Here is a 19,842-nt window from a genome sequence, read left to right as displayed (position 1 = left end):
GAGATAACAAACAGGAGTAGGTTTAAGCTGCTACATTGGTGTTAATATTTTACAGAACAATAGAAAAATAATACCTGGTCAACCAATGCAAGCATAAGAGAAATGAGCTTAAAAAACAAATGCAGAAGTTTTCAAAAACTTACCTGAGAGGGGAAAGATATTCTGAGACATAGGGGGCATTGCTTCAGCAAGCCAGAAAGAGCAGTAAAGAAGTCCATATATGTTAGCAAAGGGCACAGGTCCCAGTTAACTTCACCACACCGTAACCACTGAGCAAGAACAATCAAATACTCACCTTTCAAGCAATCCCTTATTGTAAAGCTCCCTTCCTATTTCCTATAAACAATAGAATCCTCATCCTAATAAAGATGTCCCCACACTCAAAATGGCAGTGTCAATGAAAAAGGAAACCATGTTTGTTTGTTTGTTTGTTTGTTTCTGACTATGGAGCTTTTAATAGAAAAGAAATTCCTGCTCCATAAATGATTTTGGAAATTTCATTCTAGTGTTGATAAAGGTCATATTTCTTTCCAATTGTGTTGAATCTGTGTAGCCATCACTGCTGCTGTTCTCCCCCAACAAGAGCCAATGTCATTGTTTTTGGAGTACACACAATTCAGCACTTCAGTAATTCTGGGCCCTAAAAAATGTGGCTGATACTATTTCCAAACTAACTGGTGACTGTGTGGGACTAAGGAGCACAGTGAACTTAACTATTCAAAAACAATGTCCTGTGTGATACGTAATGATGGATACATGACCTTACGCATTTGTCAAAACCCACAGAATGTACAATACAAACAGTGAACCTTAATACAAGCTGTGGACTTCAGTTAATAACAATGTATCAGTATTGGCTCATTGACTGTAAAACAATGTACAACATTAATACAAAAGGTTAATTGGGGAAGGAAAAGGGGAGCAAGGGAGTGTATGTGAACATTGTATTTTCTGCTTATGCTTATGTTAACCAAAAACTACTCTAAAGAAATTAAGTCTATGCTGTGTCTGGGTGGCTCAGTTGGTTAAACACCTGCCTTTGGCTCAGGTCATGATCCCAGGGTCCTGGGATAGAGTCCCATGACAGGCTCCCTGCTCAGCTGCTCAGCGGAGAGTCTGCTTTCTCCCTCTCCCTCTGCCACTTCCCCTGCTTGTGTTCTCTCTCTCTCTCTCTCTTTCTGTCAAATAAATAAAATCTCTAAAAAAATTAAGTCTATTAATTTTTTTAGTGTATAGAGTAAGATACTTTCTTCCTCTTTGCTGGTCAGATTGAAAACCAGGCACCTTGTTGGAACCATTAAAGAATGATCCTGGGGTCTTCGGGTTCTGAAGGCTCCAACACCAAGAGTCACAGTCTCCTTCATTTTCAGGGGCTTCAACAATGGGTTAGGGAAATTCCCAGATAAAAAGGGACTCAGTGCAATGGAGAAATATTAATCAGCAAAAACCATTGAGTAAAGCAGAGACTCTCCCCACACCTACCTAAACTAAAAATAATCACACGTAAAATTTGCTTTTTTTCTTAGGAATAAAATTGTAGCCACTTTGGCTCTACAGGAGATGAAACAATCACCAGGCATAATGAAAGAAAAAAATCATAAGATCATAAGATGACTATTTTAAGTCTTCAGGATAATATTTTCCTTTGAGAAAAATTCCTTTCAAGAAGAAAAAAAATTCTCAGGGAAAAATTTCTGATTCATTTTCTGAATGAATTTCAAGAGAAAGTTCCTTATTTGAAATACAAACAAGATTTGGTTCTTGAAAGACATGACTAGCAAAATTTAAAATGCTTTGGGTTTTGCTTATATGTGGAACCTAACAAATAAAGCAAAGGAACAAAAACAAACAAACAAAAACAGACACTTAAACAGAGAACAAACTGGTTGTTGCCAGAGGGGAGGTGGGTAGGAGGATGGGTGATACAGATGAAGTGGACTAAGGTATAAACTTCCACTTACAAAGTAAACAAGTGACACAGATGAAAAGTATAGCAGAGGGAATATAGTCAATAATATTGTAACAGTGCTGCATGGCACCATGGCGAGAAGTGAGTAATACATAGAATTGTTGAATCAATATGTTCCACACCTGAAACAAATATAACACTATATGTCAACCATATTTCAATTAAAATAAAAACTTTTAGGGGCAACGAACTACATATTGTGTAATGCAACAAATCAAATATATGATTTACAATATCCACTCAAAAAAACTTTCCAAAAACATAAAGACAAAGAAAAAATGATGATGAGAAAAAGCCAAGAGAATGATGAAGGATTAATCCATGACCTAAATCATGGAAAACTGGGATTCTAAAAGACAGCAAAGCAAAGAGAGGATATGCAATAAACAAAAGATACCATAATATTTACTTAGCAGAAGAAGAAATTTTCAGACTCAAAGATCCTGCTGGGATCTAGGCAAAGTCAAAGAAAATGTGTGGCTTAAGGGTACACAAGTTAATATTATAATTTCTAAGGAAAAGAAAACATGTTTTAAGCACCCAGGGAGACAGGTAAAAAGAAGAAATAAAAAGAAACAAAGAAAATAGAAACCAAAAAACAAAGCAAAACAAAACACAACAACAACAGCAACAACAACAACTAAAACTTATCTTGGTATCAAAACTGCAGTAAAACTGAGTGTCCTTATATTTGAATTTACTTACCAGCTCTACCTAGGTTAGATACAGCCAGAAACCTTATTTTATGCAAGAATTCCAAACATTTTTGATATATTAAAAGCTCTGACCCAATAAGCATACATTCCCTGGGACAACACTGGCAAAACGAGAACTAAAAAATGAAAAGCCATCTATATGGCTTTATACTTAATTCTTCACAATGTTGTCAATGGTCAATCATGGGAAGTAGTCAAGAGAATGCAGTTATCTGTCGAAGAAAATGTGGGGTACAGTTAACAATATCCTGGATTTGGAGCCATAAGAATGACCTGAATCCAAACCCTGCCTTCTCCATACTTATCCGTTATATGATTTTAGGCAAATTATTTTTATGCTTGGGACTTTGGTTTCTTCAACCATGACATGGGCATAATGATGTGGTCAGTGGCCCATGTCTTGCCCCCACCAATGAACTGTTATTAGGATGCAGTAGGACAACAAAATTGAGAACATATGCAAAAAGGTGACAAGAGATTAGGAAGAAAATTTTAATGAAATTTGGGGGTTAATCATAAAATCCAGACATTGAAGAGTCAGAAGATATCTACTAAATGCTGATATAAGAAGAACTGCTATATTGCCCCAAATATTCATTAACTTGATCAATAAATGTTACTAATATGCTCATTACATGCATAAAAGTAATCTTGGCTCTGCAGAATTTTTAAAAAATGAATGGCATGACCACTTACTTATGAGCGCTTTTTAATTCTAATGGAAAATAAGACATACATCCCTGAATGATAATATACAAGGATATTTATGGAATGTGTAAATGAAAAGACCAAATAAGTACCATAGGCATTTAGAAGACATCCCCCTGTCTGAAGCAGTTCAGAAAGAGGTAGGGTTTTAGCTGGATCTTGGATGATGGATGAGCAGGGCAGAGACTGACTTAAAGTTTATCAGAAATATTTTCTTTCCCCTGTATGCAAAAAGATAAATGACCTTTCTCAGTCTCTCTGGCAGCTGGATGTGGCCATGTGACTGAGTCCTGACTATGAGGTGCAGGTAGCAATGATGTGTTCTCCTCCATTCCTGACCCATAAAAGGGTCCTGCATATTCCTCCATGTGCTGGCTCTTCCTTCACGGAAAGCCCAGAATCAGGGGTCCAGGGAAGAGCCAGGATGTCCCTGGGGATAGACAAGCCACTAGATAGAATGACTGTTCCCCAAATAGGGAAGATTGCCTCCCTCCCAGTCCACAATTGACTAAGAGGTGAAAAATGATCTTTTTTTATTAAGCCCCTGAGATCTGGGGTTGTTTTATGTGAAGAGGCCTACTCTGAATAATATAATACTATTTGGTAGAGTAGAGCAAAAAGGAAAACAGAGGAATCATCAGAGCCTAGAATGTTCTCTACCTGTTCTTCTCAAATATTAATCTTGTCGATGAATATTCATGGGGCTTTAATAAAATGCAGATTCCAACTCAGCAGGTCTGTAGGATGACCTGAAATTCTGCACTAACAAGCTCCCAGGTGATGTTGTTGCTGCCAGTCCATTCTGCGAAGCAAAGATCTCCAGAATATGGATTTGCAAAAACAGCACCCCTCCTGTAAGCCATGTTAGAGCCTGTGCGCTTGTGTGCTTCATTTGGAACTGAGCTCTCTGATTGTTTGAGTTCTGTCAGTGATGGTGCAAATGTCGAGGAAAGCTTGTTAAATGATGCAATAACGCAGTGTGCCCACTGACCAAACAGGCTTGGGCACAGAAAATCTCTTTTAAAAACTCAGAATCACAATCAGAAGGAAGTGCCATTTTCACTGCAGTTTATATGAATAGAACATTTAAGGAACTTCATTTTCCAGCACTTCAACCAAATAAGCACCTGAATTAAGGTGTATAAAGTAAGCCAGCAGAAATTTTGAAATTAGTTCATCTTTAGGAAAGAAAGGGAAGTTCAGCAAGGCACTGATATGTGTTCTATTATTAAGCTACTTTGGCGAAAGGGTGAGAACTCACACTCCACTATAAATGTTCAGAGCAACAAGGAAATTAAGTTGCCTTTCACACTTAACTTCCTATTATTGCTTTTCCATTTCTACTTAATCACTACATCTTTTCCTAAATGAGTTGGGGACAAAATGTAAAATAAAAAGAGAGAGAAAATCTCCGCCCCAGTTATTTCTAGGAAACGGGGTATAACAGTTTTTGATTTGCATTGTAATTACTTATGAAAGGAAACTTAATTCATTTGCCTCTCATGACTCTTTCTTCAGATATAATTAAAATGACCCCAGGAAGCAGGTTAAAATAGCAGAGTCAATTTATACAGATAGATTCTAGAGTTTCCAGTGTTGAGTTCTTATGAGTTCTGGTTTGTGAGAATCAGAAAGAATGTGCCTGCCATTCTCTTCTAAATAAGCATGGTTTTTTGTTTTGTTTTGCTTTGTTGTGTTTTGGTTTGTTTGTTTTTTTTTCCTAAAGTCATCTCGTAAAAAAAAAAAGGCTGTCATTCATATGAATAGAGACTGGTGTTATCATTTCAAGGGCAGGGGAAGTGCTGAGACTCTAAAATATCTCCATGCATCTGCAGGTCCAACTTGGAATGCCTAAATTCTACAGACACTTATTTCCTGCTTCCTGGAGAATTACAAGCCTCCTTTGGGAATTCAAACTGATCAGTAATTTCCACACCACCCCTGAGTTTAACAGATAACTTTTTAGAGCTGGTCAAGCAAATGTCACATGAACACTGAAATTCTGGGACCTGGACAGAGTAGAGAAAAGGGACAACAGAGAATGGAATCTGGGAATATCTGAGGTTTCTGGAGCCACTGCTTATTTTCATCTGGGTCCCTTCCTAATGAATGAATCCATGTCCTGAAGGTGGGATGACCAAGAGGGAGTTGGGAAATACCAAGGAGACTGGTTGGTTTCCCCTGAGAGTACTCTCTCTGCCCACCCTGCTTTCGGCCCTTCCTGCCCATGGTTGTTGATCCAAAGACCTTCTCTAAACTTCCTGAACTTGAACACTGATCTCTATGTAAGAGTGAGCCTCCCGGCCAACCTATCCCATAATAGCACCTCATACATGCTTCTTTCACTGTCCCTATAGTTCTGTGGAGTTCTCAATTTTTACCAGGTGTGAACTCCATAGCACCGACCACAGCATCTGATTCACAGTGGTCCTCAATGTATTATGAATGAACAAAAGCCCAGGAAAAAGCAACCAGAAAGATGTGTCATATGAGAAGGAAAGTGGGGATGGATAGTCAGGAAAAGGGAAGGATTTGGGAAGGTCAGCATGGTAGGCAGATTAATACCCCCCAAAAAGTCCATGTCCTAATCTCCAGAACCTATGAATATGTTAGGTTACATAGAGAAGAGGAATTAGGATTGCAGATAGAATAAATCTGCTGATCAACAGACTTAACAGTGGAATTATACTAGATTCTTCGAGTTGACTCACTGTAATCACGAGGGTCCTTAAATGTGGAAGAGAGAGGCAGAAGAAGAGAGAGTGCCAGAAAAAGAGATGTGACGATAGAAACAGAATCAGAAAGATGTCACACTGCTGGCTTTAAAGACAGAGAAATGGCACTATCAGCCAAAAAATGTGGGTGGCCTCTAGAAGCTCCAAGAGGCAAGGAGATAGATTCTCTCCTAGAACCAATATAAAGAGTACAGCCCTGCTGTGTACAGAAAAGATTTTAACCCACTGAGACTCATGACAGACTTGTGATCTCTTGAACCATAAGATAATAAGTTTGTGTTGTTTTTAGCCACTAAATTTGTGGTAATTGGTTATGGCAGAAATAGAAATCTAACAGGAGTGGGATTTATAGCGATGAATATTTGGAGCAATGGTTGCTTCAGAATTTTTACTGACATAGCCTTAAGGGATTGTGGTCTGATGGAGACTTCTCCAGAAGCAAGGTTTGTAAACTCATTGTTCTCATCAAGACTGCATGCTCATTTGAAACTGCTTTTGCTTTTGCAGAGCAAAAGCTAAGCACACTTATATTTAAACCAAGACTGTCCATTCATTGGCAATATGGAGGGTTTGGATGATAATAATGGGAGAGGCTAAAGCCCTTCTCTAAGCTACACCTTAATGTCTCTGATCATTGTATTCCTTGCCTAAGTAGAAGGAGGAATAGATGGATTTTGTGTTATTACAAGAGCTCACATGTGAGTGGTGCTTTTTTAGTTTACAAAATATACCCCTATCTGTGTGGCTCTGAAGGACAGAACTGGGACAAAAGGGGAAAGTAGTTATAAGATTGTAGATTACAGATCTATATATATATTTATGCCCACATACATACATACATATACATATATACATGTATACAAAGGAACTAAAGTTAGTAAGTTAGATCTTTTTAGCTAGTTAGTTCTAGTTAGATTTGCTCAAACAGGGAAGCTATTTTTTGAGGGAGTATGTTACACTTTCAAGGACAGGTTTCAATTCAGTTGAGGGAAATGAAAGAGCTTAAAACATAAGAAAATGAAAAAAAGTGTATTTCTGGGAGTTCTTCCACATTTTGATAGAATTGTTTTTTTAATATCTAAGACAACCCTAAGATGGTTTTCAGAGCCCCACCTGTCATACCCATGAAGCAAAATAAACCACTCTAAAAGGCAAAACGAGCACTTTTATAGGATTCCAAGAATGGTGCCAGTTAGTTAAATAAGGCAAAACTCACTTGTAGCATTTTAATGTTTCCCCAAAGTGGTGTTTATCTTTAACTTTCACATCTAATGTAAACACCAGAAGTTGAATGGTAATAAAGATCTCTTTAACTGAAAGTGTCAGCAAACACTCACTTGCCATACAGTGTATTCATTAGAGTCCTGCTTTTTCTCCTTTTAAATTAGGTGTCCTAGTTACTATTCAGTCTTACGGCAAATTATAAAATGTATAAAATGCAATTTATAGTGCCTGTAATTGTAAAAGAGCATCTGGTCAACACTGAAAGAATTTGGGAGGCAACGCACTACAGTGAAAAATGCCAGAGCATTTGAATTTAGAACACCTGGTTTGGAATCTCAGATTCTTAGTGGCTGTAACAATGGGCAAGTCCTGTCACCTTTCTTCATCTCAGTTTTCTTATCCAGAGAATGGAGTTAAAATATGTCACACCCTTCTTTCTTCATAGTCTTGAGCTCAAAGGACATCATAGGTATAAAAGTAGTTTAAGTTCAAATGTGACTCCTGATAACCACTCATCAGAGTTTCTATCTAGATTATAAAATAATTCTGTGTAATGCTCTTTAAGACTAACTAGGCAAGAGCTTCTGTTTCATGTTAACACCATCATAAGCACCAGATAACCTGTGCTCTGACAGTTCACAAAATGTGATCATAAGCCTTCAGCTCTGGGGAGAGAAGAAGGTTGTACCACTTATTTTATCAACTGAAAGCTTTCCCACCAGATATTAAATATCATAAATAAAAATGTGTGCAGGGAAACGTGAAGAAATATTTCTCTATAAAACTGCTAATGAACTTAATCCTTTATGCTCCTTATAGTTTACCAGATTTACAGAGTGAATGAGAGGATATAGGAGTAGTCTAGAGAATATAAAAGCAGAATGAGGGCCAGAAATAGCAGGTTGTCAGGTGGTTACTCATAAATGGTAAAAGGATGACCACTCCTGCATTCACAATAAAATAAAATGAGGACAGCCTTAAAAAAATTTTATCCTACAACAGAGATGGATATATTTGCCTTGCAAAACAAAGTGTTTAAAACTTATAGATAAGTCTAAATCCCTTTGTGGCCATCCTCAATCTTGTCATCCCCTTAACCCCTTCTGGAGGTAGCAACCATTAAGTTCAAGGTACATCATCTTTGATCTTTTCTCTGCATTTGCATACATACATCACATATACATAACTCACAGAAGTCATACTGGTATCATTTTGTGAAGTTTTTTTTAAAACATAAGTGGCATACACCAAATACATCATCCTGAAATATACAAATGTAGCTCTAAGTTTAGATTGCCAGATTCATACATCTTGACTTAATAGATGTGTCACCTTGGAAAATCATTTAACTTCTATCATTCTCAGGGTCCCATCTGTAAAATGGGGATGATAAAACAGCCTACCTCATGAGATTGCAATGAGGATTAAAGGAGCTCATTCATGTGAAGAAGTTAGCTCAGCACCCACCAGATCACGAGCATCCCGTCAGTGTTAACAGCTGGTTTACCATCACCCTTTACCATTTGGGCAGCTCGTATCCATCCTTTATTAACAATTTGAAATGTCTGTGTTTCTGATATCTGGCCAATGTAATGGGTGTGTTGCAAACACTGTTCAACCACGTAATCTGTTCAGAGAATTGGTCTCTCATCACTAATATGGGTTGTGAAAAATAGCCCAATGCCTGGCACATACCAAATATTCAGTAAACATTAGCTTTAAAAAAAATGCATTTCACAAATGAAATCAATGAATGCAACTGGAAGTTTCTCAAATAAACTTGTGTGGGGAAGCTCTGGTGACAAAATCCAAATATAATGTCAGAAAAAAACACTTGAATGATGAAAGGGAGTCAGTATGAAGAGATATGGACAATAGACACTCCAGGCTAAGGACTGCAGAAGAGTGAACACCCCAAGGAGGAAACCACCTTGGCCAGATTGACCTGGAACAGGAAGTAGCCATGGTGGCTGATGGATAGTGAACCATCAGGAGAATGGTTGGTGGCTGTGAGGTCAGAAGGGAGTCAGGAATCAGACTGTAGCCCACAGTGCAGGCTTGGATGTTATTCTAGAGTCAAGAGGCTGTCACTGAAAAGTGTAAGCAAGGGAATCACATGATCTTATTTATATTTTTTAAAATTACACATGGATTGCAGTCAAATGGGGTGCTTAGAAGCTGGGAAACCAGTCAGGAGGACTTTACATTGGCCAAGAAGTAGGAAGAATAACAGATGAGTATCCTGCCATGGAAATTTTTGATATAAAGTGCTTCATGACAGGAAAAGTGTTCAAGAGTGTTGAAACTACTCTGGGTTCTGATAAGAACAGGATCAAAACATGAGCATTGGATTTGGCTTCATGGAAGTCATTGATGGCAGAGAAGAAAATGTGACAGAAGCTTTATTGGAATGAAGAAGAGAGAAGTAGAGGTAAAAAGAAAGATGTTACAGCAAGTATAGGACACCCTGAAGACATTATGCTGTGAAAGGGGTTAGAGAAATGGGTTGGTCACTGGAAGGGAAGATGGGGTCAAGAAATATATTTTTTTTAAGATGGTGAATTCTAGAACTTGTTTGTATGCTGATGATAATGGTCTTATACAAAGGGGGAAATAGGTGATGCAGAAATGGAAGAGAGAACAGAAGAAAAGATAAGGCAAAACCCTAGAAAAGGTGAGAGGGGCAGATTCCTCGCACAAATAACAGGTCATGTCAGACAGGACCAGTGACAAACCCATGTGACAAGAGAAAGACATCTGGCTCTCTGCACAAGTACACTGATAGACTGAGTGGTAGGACGATGTGGGTGGTCTTGCCTCATAGGTTGTATTTTCAATATTTACCCTTGACTGGCCAACTTTATGTAAGCTGCACAAGAAGAGAAGCTTCTCCTTTACCCGACTTATCTTCAGCCAGAACCTAGCACAGCCGACATTAAGGGCAAGTATGGGCCTATTCCAGTTGAAGACTCTAATATACTTTCTTGAAGGCCTGACCTGCATCCTACCCCGAAGTGCAGGGAAGTCGTCTCAGAGCTGAGTGTGATCTTATTCCCCTAAAAACTTCCACCTACGAAAGTAGCCTGAGGGATGGAACTCCGTACTACTCAATATTGAGCCCCAAGGCCTAGAACTTCCAGCAGTCACGTGGCAAATGCTTCTTAAATGTTGAATAAATGAATACAGAGAAACAATGATATGCAGTTACGTACCATGCGATGAGATCTTACTTAGGTTTACATGCTTGGGAAAATGAATTAAAGGAAGGACCCTGAGTACAACATTCAAAATGGCTAACTCCAGATGGGGGAAGAGACACCATGCCCCCTTTCTTTTTTCTACTTGGGCGTTTTCTGTACTTTCCAAGTTCTATTCAGTAAACAGGTATCACGTTTATCAACAGAAAATAAAATCAAATATATGTAATTCAAAAAGTGAAATCATCACTTCGCTCACATCAACCACCTTCTTTGCCCCCACGTGCTTCCTTTTCAGTGTCACTCAACATTTACAGCTGCCTTTAACCCCTGGGGGTCCTGCCTGCAGCTTCTCCAGGTCATTATTCTGACTCTTCTATTCTGATGTTGTTTTTACTGGCCTTAGTCAGTATGCCTCGTGGGGTCCCCGACTTCTGGACCCTGCCTTGGGGTGGGGAAGTTGCCCCAACAGTGCCCCAAACCCAGACAGAAAGGACTCTTCTCTCCCAGGTTTCACCAGCCCAAATAGTCAAGAGTCTCTGTCCCAGATTTGGCAAAGCACTGGAGAACACGTTTGTAGGCATAAAGTAAGCTTTGCTTCTCCACGTATCTCCTAAGTATTTACCTAAAGATGAACAACTGGGATTCTCTCTTACCTACTATATTAAATTGCAGAATTCGATCTAGTATACTCTCTGTAGGGAGCACATTCAATTCAGTTACAAAGCAGACGTTATAATATGTTGACGGACTACGTGAACATCAAAAGCCCCAACTCCAGGGAAGAAGATATGAAATTTCATATACCATCTATCCTGTGAGATTTTCTATGAGTGTAGAGTTAGCTTGCAGCTAAGAGGAGAACAGAAAAAATAAATTATATATAAAAAAAAAACCCTCATCCACATTTTTTCCATGCCTTTAAGGTGAGTAAAAAATGCTATTTCAAACTTACTAAGATTTGTTTATCGGCGTATATGGTTACTAATAAGCATTTTTATTTTATATTTTTACACATGTGTAGTGATGGTAAATTTATTTCTGCTTGAAAGACACTGCCTTGCCCTTGTTAAGTATTTATACTTTAAATTAAAACCCAAAGACAGAATTGAAATGTTTGGCAGCACTGAAAGGAACCACCTTCTAACAGATATGCACTAGTCAAGTGTTGGGCTTGTCATTCACCTCAGTGACATGAATATTTTGGCAGAAAGACCCACATTGCTGGATGGTTATTATTGCTGGTCATTCCTGACCTGAGAAAATGTACAAGGGAGGTTTGTATTTTCCCCCCAATAATTTCTATATCAGAGAGCATAGAGTCTGCTAATCTCCATTCCTCAGAACATCTCCCAACTAAAATAATCCTTCTGGAAGCAGATTTTTTTTTAAGTGAAATAAAAAGCCTACAGAAATTCAAGGGGAAAAAAAAAAAGAAACCGAGATCGTTACAAGAACATTTGAGTACAGAGCAATAAACCCCTACACCCTGACTGCAAATCTGATGCCTTCAAAAGAGCTACCAACAGCTGGGGCATCCTTATTTAGAATAATGTTTATAAATGATTTTATCTAATTTTAATTGTCATGCGTTCACAGCAATCTGTTAGCTTTTAACCAGGTTAGACACCCTCACAGCTGGAGAGGACCCTCAAATCACCAGAGAACTGAAAAAAGGAGCAAGCCAGAAAAAAATCTTCCATGCTTCCCTTCCCTTTGCTGGTCTGGAGCATACTGGGCCCAGAAGCAGCCACCTGGAGCTGGAGCTGCTGTGGGCTCCTGGTGCAGTGCTCCACAGCAGGCAGTCTCAGTAGCGCCATCCAGCATCTCTGGCGGACGATATCAGCCTAGGGACTCTTCCACGGGGCACTGCCTTCACTGACAGCTCCACACTGTCAGCACTTCCCTGCCAATCATTCCTGAGAGCATTTCCTCAATTGGAATTTTCAGTATTCAACAAGGTAGCTGGGTGATCAAACGAAGAAAACTTCTCCCTTAAGAGCAATACAGCAACAGCAGGGGCAAATGTGATTTTCCCACCACGAACAAATGCTCACCTTCTCCGGCTTGTCATTTTCAAAATCTCATCCTGCCTTTGTAATTCTACATTTTCCTTCAGCTTCATTTTCCTTGAAGCCTCCTCCTAAAACTGCACAACCCAAGTGTTGTCTCAATGCATCATGAGAGTTCAGTTGTGTCTTCTTTCTCCCATTCCCAGCCAGCAGAACCTCTTAAAACAGATAAAATGGGACTGGGCTTAGCATGGCTCGAGGCATAAGGTGAACATATAAAGACCACTGACAAACAATTTAAACATTCCCTGAAGTCCTAAAGAGTGGAAAGCATGGTTTACATTTTCATGACACACATAGAGAAATTTCCCAAATTTCCTCCATTCATCTATTCCCCCATAATCTACCCAGCAGCTGCTTGACAATCTCTCCCTCCAAAATTTATTTTTCTAGATTTGGTTTGTTGCCCTTCCTAATGTGAATCAATCTAGTCTTTTTCAGCCGATTCTAATGCTGCAGCTTTAGATGTCTACCCTGTTCAGCCAAAAGGAGTCATGCCTAGACAGTTGGCTGAGCATTTAAGGATCCATCCCCATTAAGGGAGGAGAGATTTGAATACTCACGCATGTTGTCCCTGTAACAAGCACATAAGAAGAGCCCAACTAATTTGAACCTGTCATTTCTTTCATGTCCTCCCTACCTCCTCTCCCTTTCCCTTCCTTCCTTCCTATCTTCCTTCCTTCCTTCCTTCTCTCTTCCCACTCCTAACTTATAAGTCATCAAATATTACTGCTAGAAGATTCCTTACAAATCTTCTGGTGCAGCTCTTAATTTTACTGAAGAAGGACCTGAGGCCCAAGAAGGCTATTTGTTCACTATCCCCTGGCCAGTTGCCTCTGGCCAAGCAGGAACTGGAGCCCTGGGCTGTGTATCTGGATTTTGTGTTCATTCTGTTCTCTTAGACCACACTGCTTTAAAGAAATGGCAGCAAAACAAGTTTGTGTCAGGAATTATTTGTAATCTAAGTTCTCAGGGATAACCTGGAATTTGTACACATTCAGCCATTTATCCTAAACCTTCTACAACTATACTACCACATAATGAAAGTCAAGTTCAGAAAGATGGTCCTCAGGTACAATAAATTTTCAAGGACAAAACAAAGATCCAGTAATGGTTTCGACAATGCCCTTGCTTTTAAAAAGTGTCTCAATATTGGTTGAAATAAAGAATTTTCTGCTTAAATTTCTGTAAGCTGGAAAATCAACTAACCAAAATAACCTATCCATAAGTCCCCTGTTCTTTGCGGGTTTTTGAATGAATGATGCTATAATCACTTTATGAAATAGTTCTCCCTCCCATAGCCACTGCCCAGTTTTACAAAGAAGTCACACTTGCCTGACCCACACTAGACCAAGATTGCCCCCACCCTCTGAGCCACTGCTCCACATTAGTTACCAAGTGTCCAGCAGCATTAGGACCTTAAATAGGATGAGGCTGGCCCCAACCACAGTTCCAGCTCCCTCCACCTCTCTACACACTCAGGAAAGTCTCCACAAGCATCACCTTCAAGGACAGAAATAACATGTCCTTATCGAAGCAACGTTAATTCTTCACAGCCCCCAGTGCCCACATGGGTCCACTTCAAAATCTATCTGGTGCCACAGTGGGTGGCCATTTTGAAATTAAGCATGAACTTCAGACATTGATTTCTTTAAAAAGCTTCAAGAGAATTACCTTTGGAAGAAAATAGGGATGGGTCAAAGAGTACAAAAGGGATGAGAAGTGTATGTGAATTATTAAAAATTGATTCTTGAATCATTCTGCCTTGTTACATCAGGGCAAGGTTCATAGTTTCTACAGCATGACAGGCATCTTGGTCCCTATTTCTGATTGACATACTGCTGTCAAGACCACCAGAGTTGGAACCTCAGGGCATTTTGGCAACAGACAGGAGGGTGTCCGTTCCTGCAAACATCACAGCTCCAGGCATGGGAGACTATTTGGTTAGTTCACTGGAGCACTTCCCTCTGTTTGGGTCTATGACAAAGGAAGGCTGGGTTATGCTCTTCCACTCTGAGCATGAGAGCTCTGTACTTCTGTCTGCGTGCCTCAATTTCCCCACTGTAAAACAGGGATATAATGATAAAACCTGCCACCAAAGGTTACTACAAGGATTAAATGTGACCCTTTGTAAGTGCTATTAAAACTGTGTGCAGGGGCGCCTGGGTGGCTCAGTTGGTTGAGTGTCCAACTCTTGGTTTCAGCTCAGGTTATGGTCTCAGGGTTGTGAGATCAAGCTCCAAATCAGGCTCCATGCTCAGCAGGGAGTCTGCTCAAGATTCTCTCTCCCTCTTTTTCTGCCCCTCTCCCCCTGCTCATGCACTCTCTCTCTCTCAAATAAATAAATAAATCTTAAAAAAAAAAAAACTGTGTGCAATTATTTCTATTATTATCTACCCCAAACTATTAATATCACAACAAGTGAAGTCTTAGTCTCTCTCCATCTTCCTCCTTCCTTCCCTCCCTCTCTCTCTCTTCCCTATTTTCCTCTTTCTTTTGGACAGAATCAGTTGAAATGACTTCCCATATTTCTTCCCTATTTTCCCCCTTCTTTTTAACAGAATTAGTTGAAATGACTTCCCATGTCTTCATTGATTTGATCCCTTAGAGACTTCAATCTATACGCATGAATTGCTCTGTCTACCCTTTCACTATTGACATCCTGGGCAAACCCCAATCCTGAAGGTGCCGGGGTAACACTGCCCTCACAGGTCATGTTGGAATTCGACGCCGTGGGAAGGTCCAAGGAAGAAAGCCAAGGTCTAAGAGAACTGGCATATGTCCCTGAGGCTCCTGGTCAGAATCCTCTGTCTCACCATGGATGATGTAAACTAACACCAAGAGAAAGGTCCCAGTTGGTAGAGAAATACTAGCATACGCACACAATAAGCATTCTGTAAAATAAAATTGTTTCACGAATCAGTTCATATATATTAATATTTTAAAGAATTTATCCACATTAGGTAAATATAATATGCACAAATATGCAAATAGAAAAAACTCGGGATTCATTGAAATAGAAGAGTGGCTATCTGGATAGTGGAATGATGACTGCATTCATGTACTTCCTCAATTTTCTATATTAAACATTATAAAATTTTACATAGATACATATATCAATGTAACATCTCCTTTCACCATATTGAAGAACACACACAAATGTAGTCAGCAAGATGGCACCCAAATTGAGGGCACAGACACATTTCATGTTCCTATTCTCTCGGCTGAATGAGGAGGGAACCAGCCTAATCTGCCTCCCTGAGAGCAACTATGAGCTAGAGAAAGCAGAATCCAGTCAAGTGAGATCAAGTTGAACTTACAAACTGCCAGCAAAGGCCCAGGTGTCTCCACCCATCCTCTGGGGATAAATCTGTGGGTTGTATCTCAGGAGTCTCTGTTGTCAGTGGAAAGCATCAGGTTCTCTCACAATGGCTCCCAAGGCCAGCTTCAGGCCACCGTAGTTTGGATTTGTAATGTCATCTAAAACTGTATTTCTAAGAAATAACAAGGTGGCCTTCAACTTTGTCATCAAGAGAGTTCCAGTCTGGTTTTTCTGTGCAAAGAAGGACCCATGGGCACTAGCAACTCTGTGGACAGGAGCCCTGTTTGGGCCAGGCTCCTGAGAACTGAGGCATTCGGACACACTCCTCCAGGGGAATATCAGAAATCAGATAGAATATCAGAAAGAGGGTTCATGAAAGCATTTAAACAAAATGAAGAGAAAGAAAGGGCCTTGGAGCACCAGACATCCTACTTGAAGGCCTTTGCTTTCAAAGGAATACGAACTGGTTGAGAGCATCAGCTTTGGGCTCAGGGAGTCTCTGCTTTCTCCATCGACTGGCAACATAGCCTTCTGGTAAATTTGTCTATTATATATAATGGGACAATAACGGTAACTATGTCATTAAGATTATTGAGAATATAAAATAAAACATTCTCTATAAAAGTGTTTAGTAACATGCCTGGCAGAGTGGGTAGTCCATATACAGTTACTGTTACTGCCACTAGAAGCTAGTGCTACTATTACTTTAACAAAGGCACTGGATTAGGCTTTGCATAGAACATACAGAAAGGGTTGAGATATGGGTTTCAACCTAAAAAATATCATAATCCAGCTAGGTTCTTCTCTCTTCCCTCCCCCTTCTCGTGTGCACAGGGCACTGAAAAGCAAAAGATAAACAAACTTTCAAACAATAAAGAAGCAGGGAGAAAAAGCCCTGGGGAAAAGCTAATGGTTACATTCTCCCCCCAAAAGCTGAATACGATAAACCAAAAAACAGGGTAAGGGAATAGTGAGAGGATTTCTCTAGCCATTCTCCACAGACAGCAGACCATTGTCTCTTCTTCCAACTTTTCAGAACCCAGCTCTGCTTATATCAATATGAAGCCATCAAATGACAAAACAGGGGGAAAAAAACCTATCAAATATTTTCCCACCCTTCATGCTTGACCCTAAAGAAATATTTGAACACTGCCCATGAAAACAAAGAAGCAAACGAAAATAAATCTATGTGGGGTTTGGGGGATCAAAGGAAGACCTGGATAGAACTGTCAGCACCCAAGAAATGAATAAAAGCTTTTAAAGAGCAAGAGGAGACATATGCAGAAATGATCCACAAGGACAATAACACACACATACACACACACACACACACACACACACACGAAAAAGAAAGAGCATATAAATGAGAATAGAGACAGCAATGAAACTTCCCTCCAGGAAAGAAAAGAAATATTTCAGCAACAGTGCTTCATATTCTCAAGGAAATTAAAGAAACATATACTCCATAAATTCAGATGAAAAGGAAATAACAAAACAGTTTTCAATGGAATTAAAACAAAATAGCAGCAGCAAAGAGCTGAATGAGCACCACAGGGGAGCAAAAAAAAAATAGTACTGGCTTAAAAAAAATCAAGCACAATAAAAAAAAAAAGGAAAAATTCAAGGCACACAGACGAAGATGGTCTAAATGGGTAACCCATTGTAAGGACCCAATATTTAGTTCTTTGGCCCTGAAGAGAAAGACAGCAGAGTTGCCAGGACACATACACTGTTTAAAGACATAACGGAAGGGAATGTTCCTGACCCGAAGTAGCTTATGAACGCACATTTAAAAGGATCATCATGCACTACTGAACATTTATAAAAATCAAGAAGCGTACCTTAATTTTTCAATAAATTATTAAATTTCAAAACCAGCCCCAGATTTCTTCAAACAAATGTTGATGGCAGAAACCAGTGGAGTCAGGACACTAAATTCTGGAAAAATGAAGGGACCTATGTCCAAAAAGTTTCCCCCACTTAGTTTTCATTCTATGTGACAATGACAGAAGGAAGTTCTCAAATATGCAAGGATTCAGCAAGCATAATTAATTATATCCTTCTTTAAAATATCATAATGAGGGGCGCCTGGGTGGCTCAGTCAGTTAAGCACCTGCCTTTGGCTCAGGTCATGATCCCAGCATCCTGGGATCAAGTCCCACATCGGGCTCCCTGCTCAGCGGGAAGTCTGCTTCTCCCTCTCCTGCTCCTTCTGTGTGCTTTCTCTCTCTCTCTCTCAAACAAATAAATAAATCTTTTTTAAAAATTTAAAAAAGAAAAAAGAAAATAAAAGATTATAATGATATAACCCTACTAATCAAGATGAAAATCAAGATAAATAAATCACAAATGGACAAATTTCCACATGAACGGACTGGGAAAACCTGAAACCATTGCAGCAGAAAATGTAGTCTAGACAGCTCTTTTGACTATGGTTACAAAACTGAATATAAAGATTTTAATTCTTGAAAAAAGAGTCATTTTATTACAGTTTTATATTATAATCTTATGCTATAGTTTATTATAGTATTTTAGTTTTAGTATAGTATTTATTATACCATTATAGTTTATTATAGTTTTATTATAGTCCATTATAAGTATTTATTATTTTAATTATAATGAACTGTAATAAAAACTCTTGAGTCTACCTATAAAAAACAGAAAGTGGAAAGGGCTCGCAGGTATATTTTGAGTCATTGAAAGTGAACTAATTTCCTTATCTTTCATGGGAGGAGTCAGTGGTCACCAATAATGTCAAGAACTGAAATATGGCTGAAGCATTTTAATAAAAATTCAATTCAATAACACAAAGAACAAAAATTTTGACTATGTTTTCCAAATTATGAGGAGGAAAAAAATTACTGAAAAATAAAGTTGACCTAAATGTGAAAAAAATATAATCATCAAAGAAGCAAATATGTAGTGTTGTCTTAGGATTTTCCTATTCAAAAATTACTGGAGTGAGGGAGAAGGAGGAAGAGCCAGTCCTCTACTTATTACCATGATTGAAGGTCATCAAATAATGGTTTTTGTTTTGTTTCTATGTAACAGCTTAAAAAAAAAAAATCTGAACTGAAATGTGCTTCCATAGCCCGTATGCTAAATTCTAACATCTTTATACTTGTTCAAGCTATTATCAGTTAGTAAATAAATTATTTTATATTCAATTTATTTAAACAAAAAAAAAAACAGTTCATCTATTTCTCCCATTTCTTGATATCAAATTAAGAGATGGTGATTTAAGTATAGTATTTAGTAATATAAAATAAGTATAAGAAAAAATAATGAAATGGATGAAAGAAATTAATAATACGATGAGTGAAAACAGAGTGAGACAGGAAACTGGTTTCTGTTGCTGTTTTGTTTTAAGTAAGACTTTATGAATTATTTATTTTTATGAATGCTTTACTTGGATTTTTTTCTCTAATATAAAAGGAAAAAATAATTATATGTAGATAAATTCAAACTTAATGAAAAGAAGGTAATGGGGTAGTCATACATAAGAAAATTGAATTTAATATAAAGAGCATTAACTGAGACTAAGGAAATCGCACTTTCCAAAAGGAAAAAGAGGGGAAAAGAGATTTGAAATTCTATTGTCAGCTGAACAAGAAAACAAGGTACATACTACACAGCTTCTATAATTAAAATAAAGTGGGACTGGGGCATAAATACACAAATAGACTAGTCAAATAAAATACAGAAGTCCAGAAATCAACACAAATATCAGTGAAAACTTAGTATAAGATAAAGGTGATGTGTTAAACCACCGGAGCAATGACGGACCTTTAAATAGATGGTGCTGGGACAATTATACATACGGTCATGTAGAAAAAGATGTAAACCTCACACCACGCAGAAGAATTAACTCCAAATGGGTAAACAGATCAAGGATCTCA

The sequence above is a fragment of the Ursus arctos genome, unplaced genomic scaffold (genome assembly GCF_023065955.2).
Source record: "Ursus arctos isolate Adak ecotype North America unplaced genomic scaffold, UrsArc2.0 scaffold_25, whole genome shotgun sequence".
Classification (NCBI taxonomy): Eukaryota; Metazoa; Chordata; class Mammalia; order Carnivora; family Ursidae; genus Ursus; species Ursus arctos.
The sequence above is the reverse complement of the archived record's forward strand: the minus strand, read 5'-3'. Positions refer to the sequence as shown.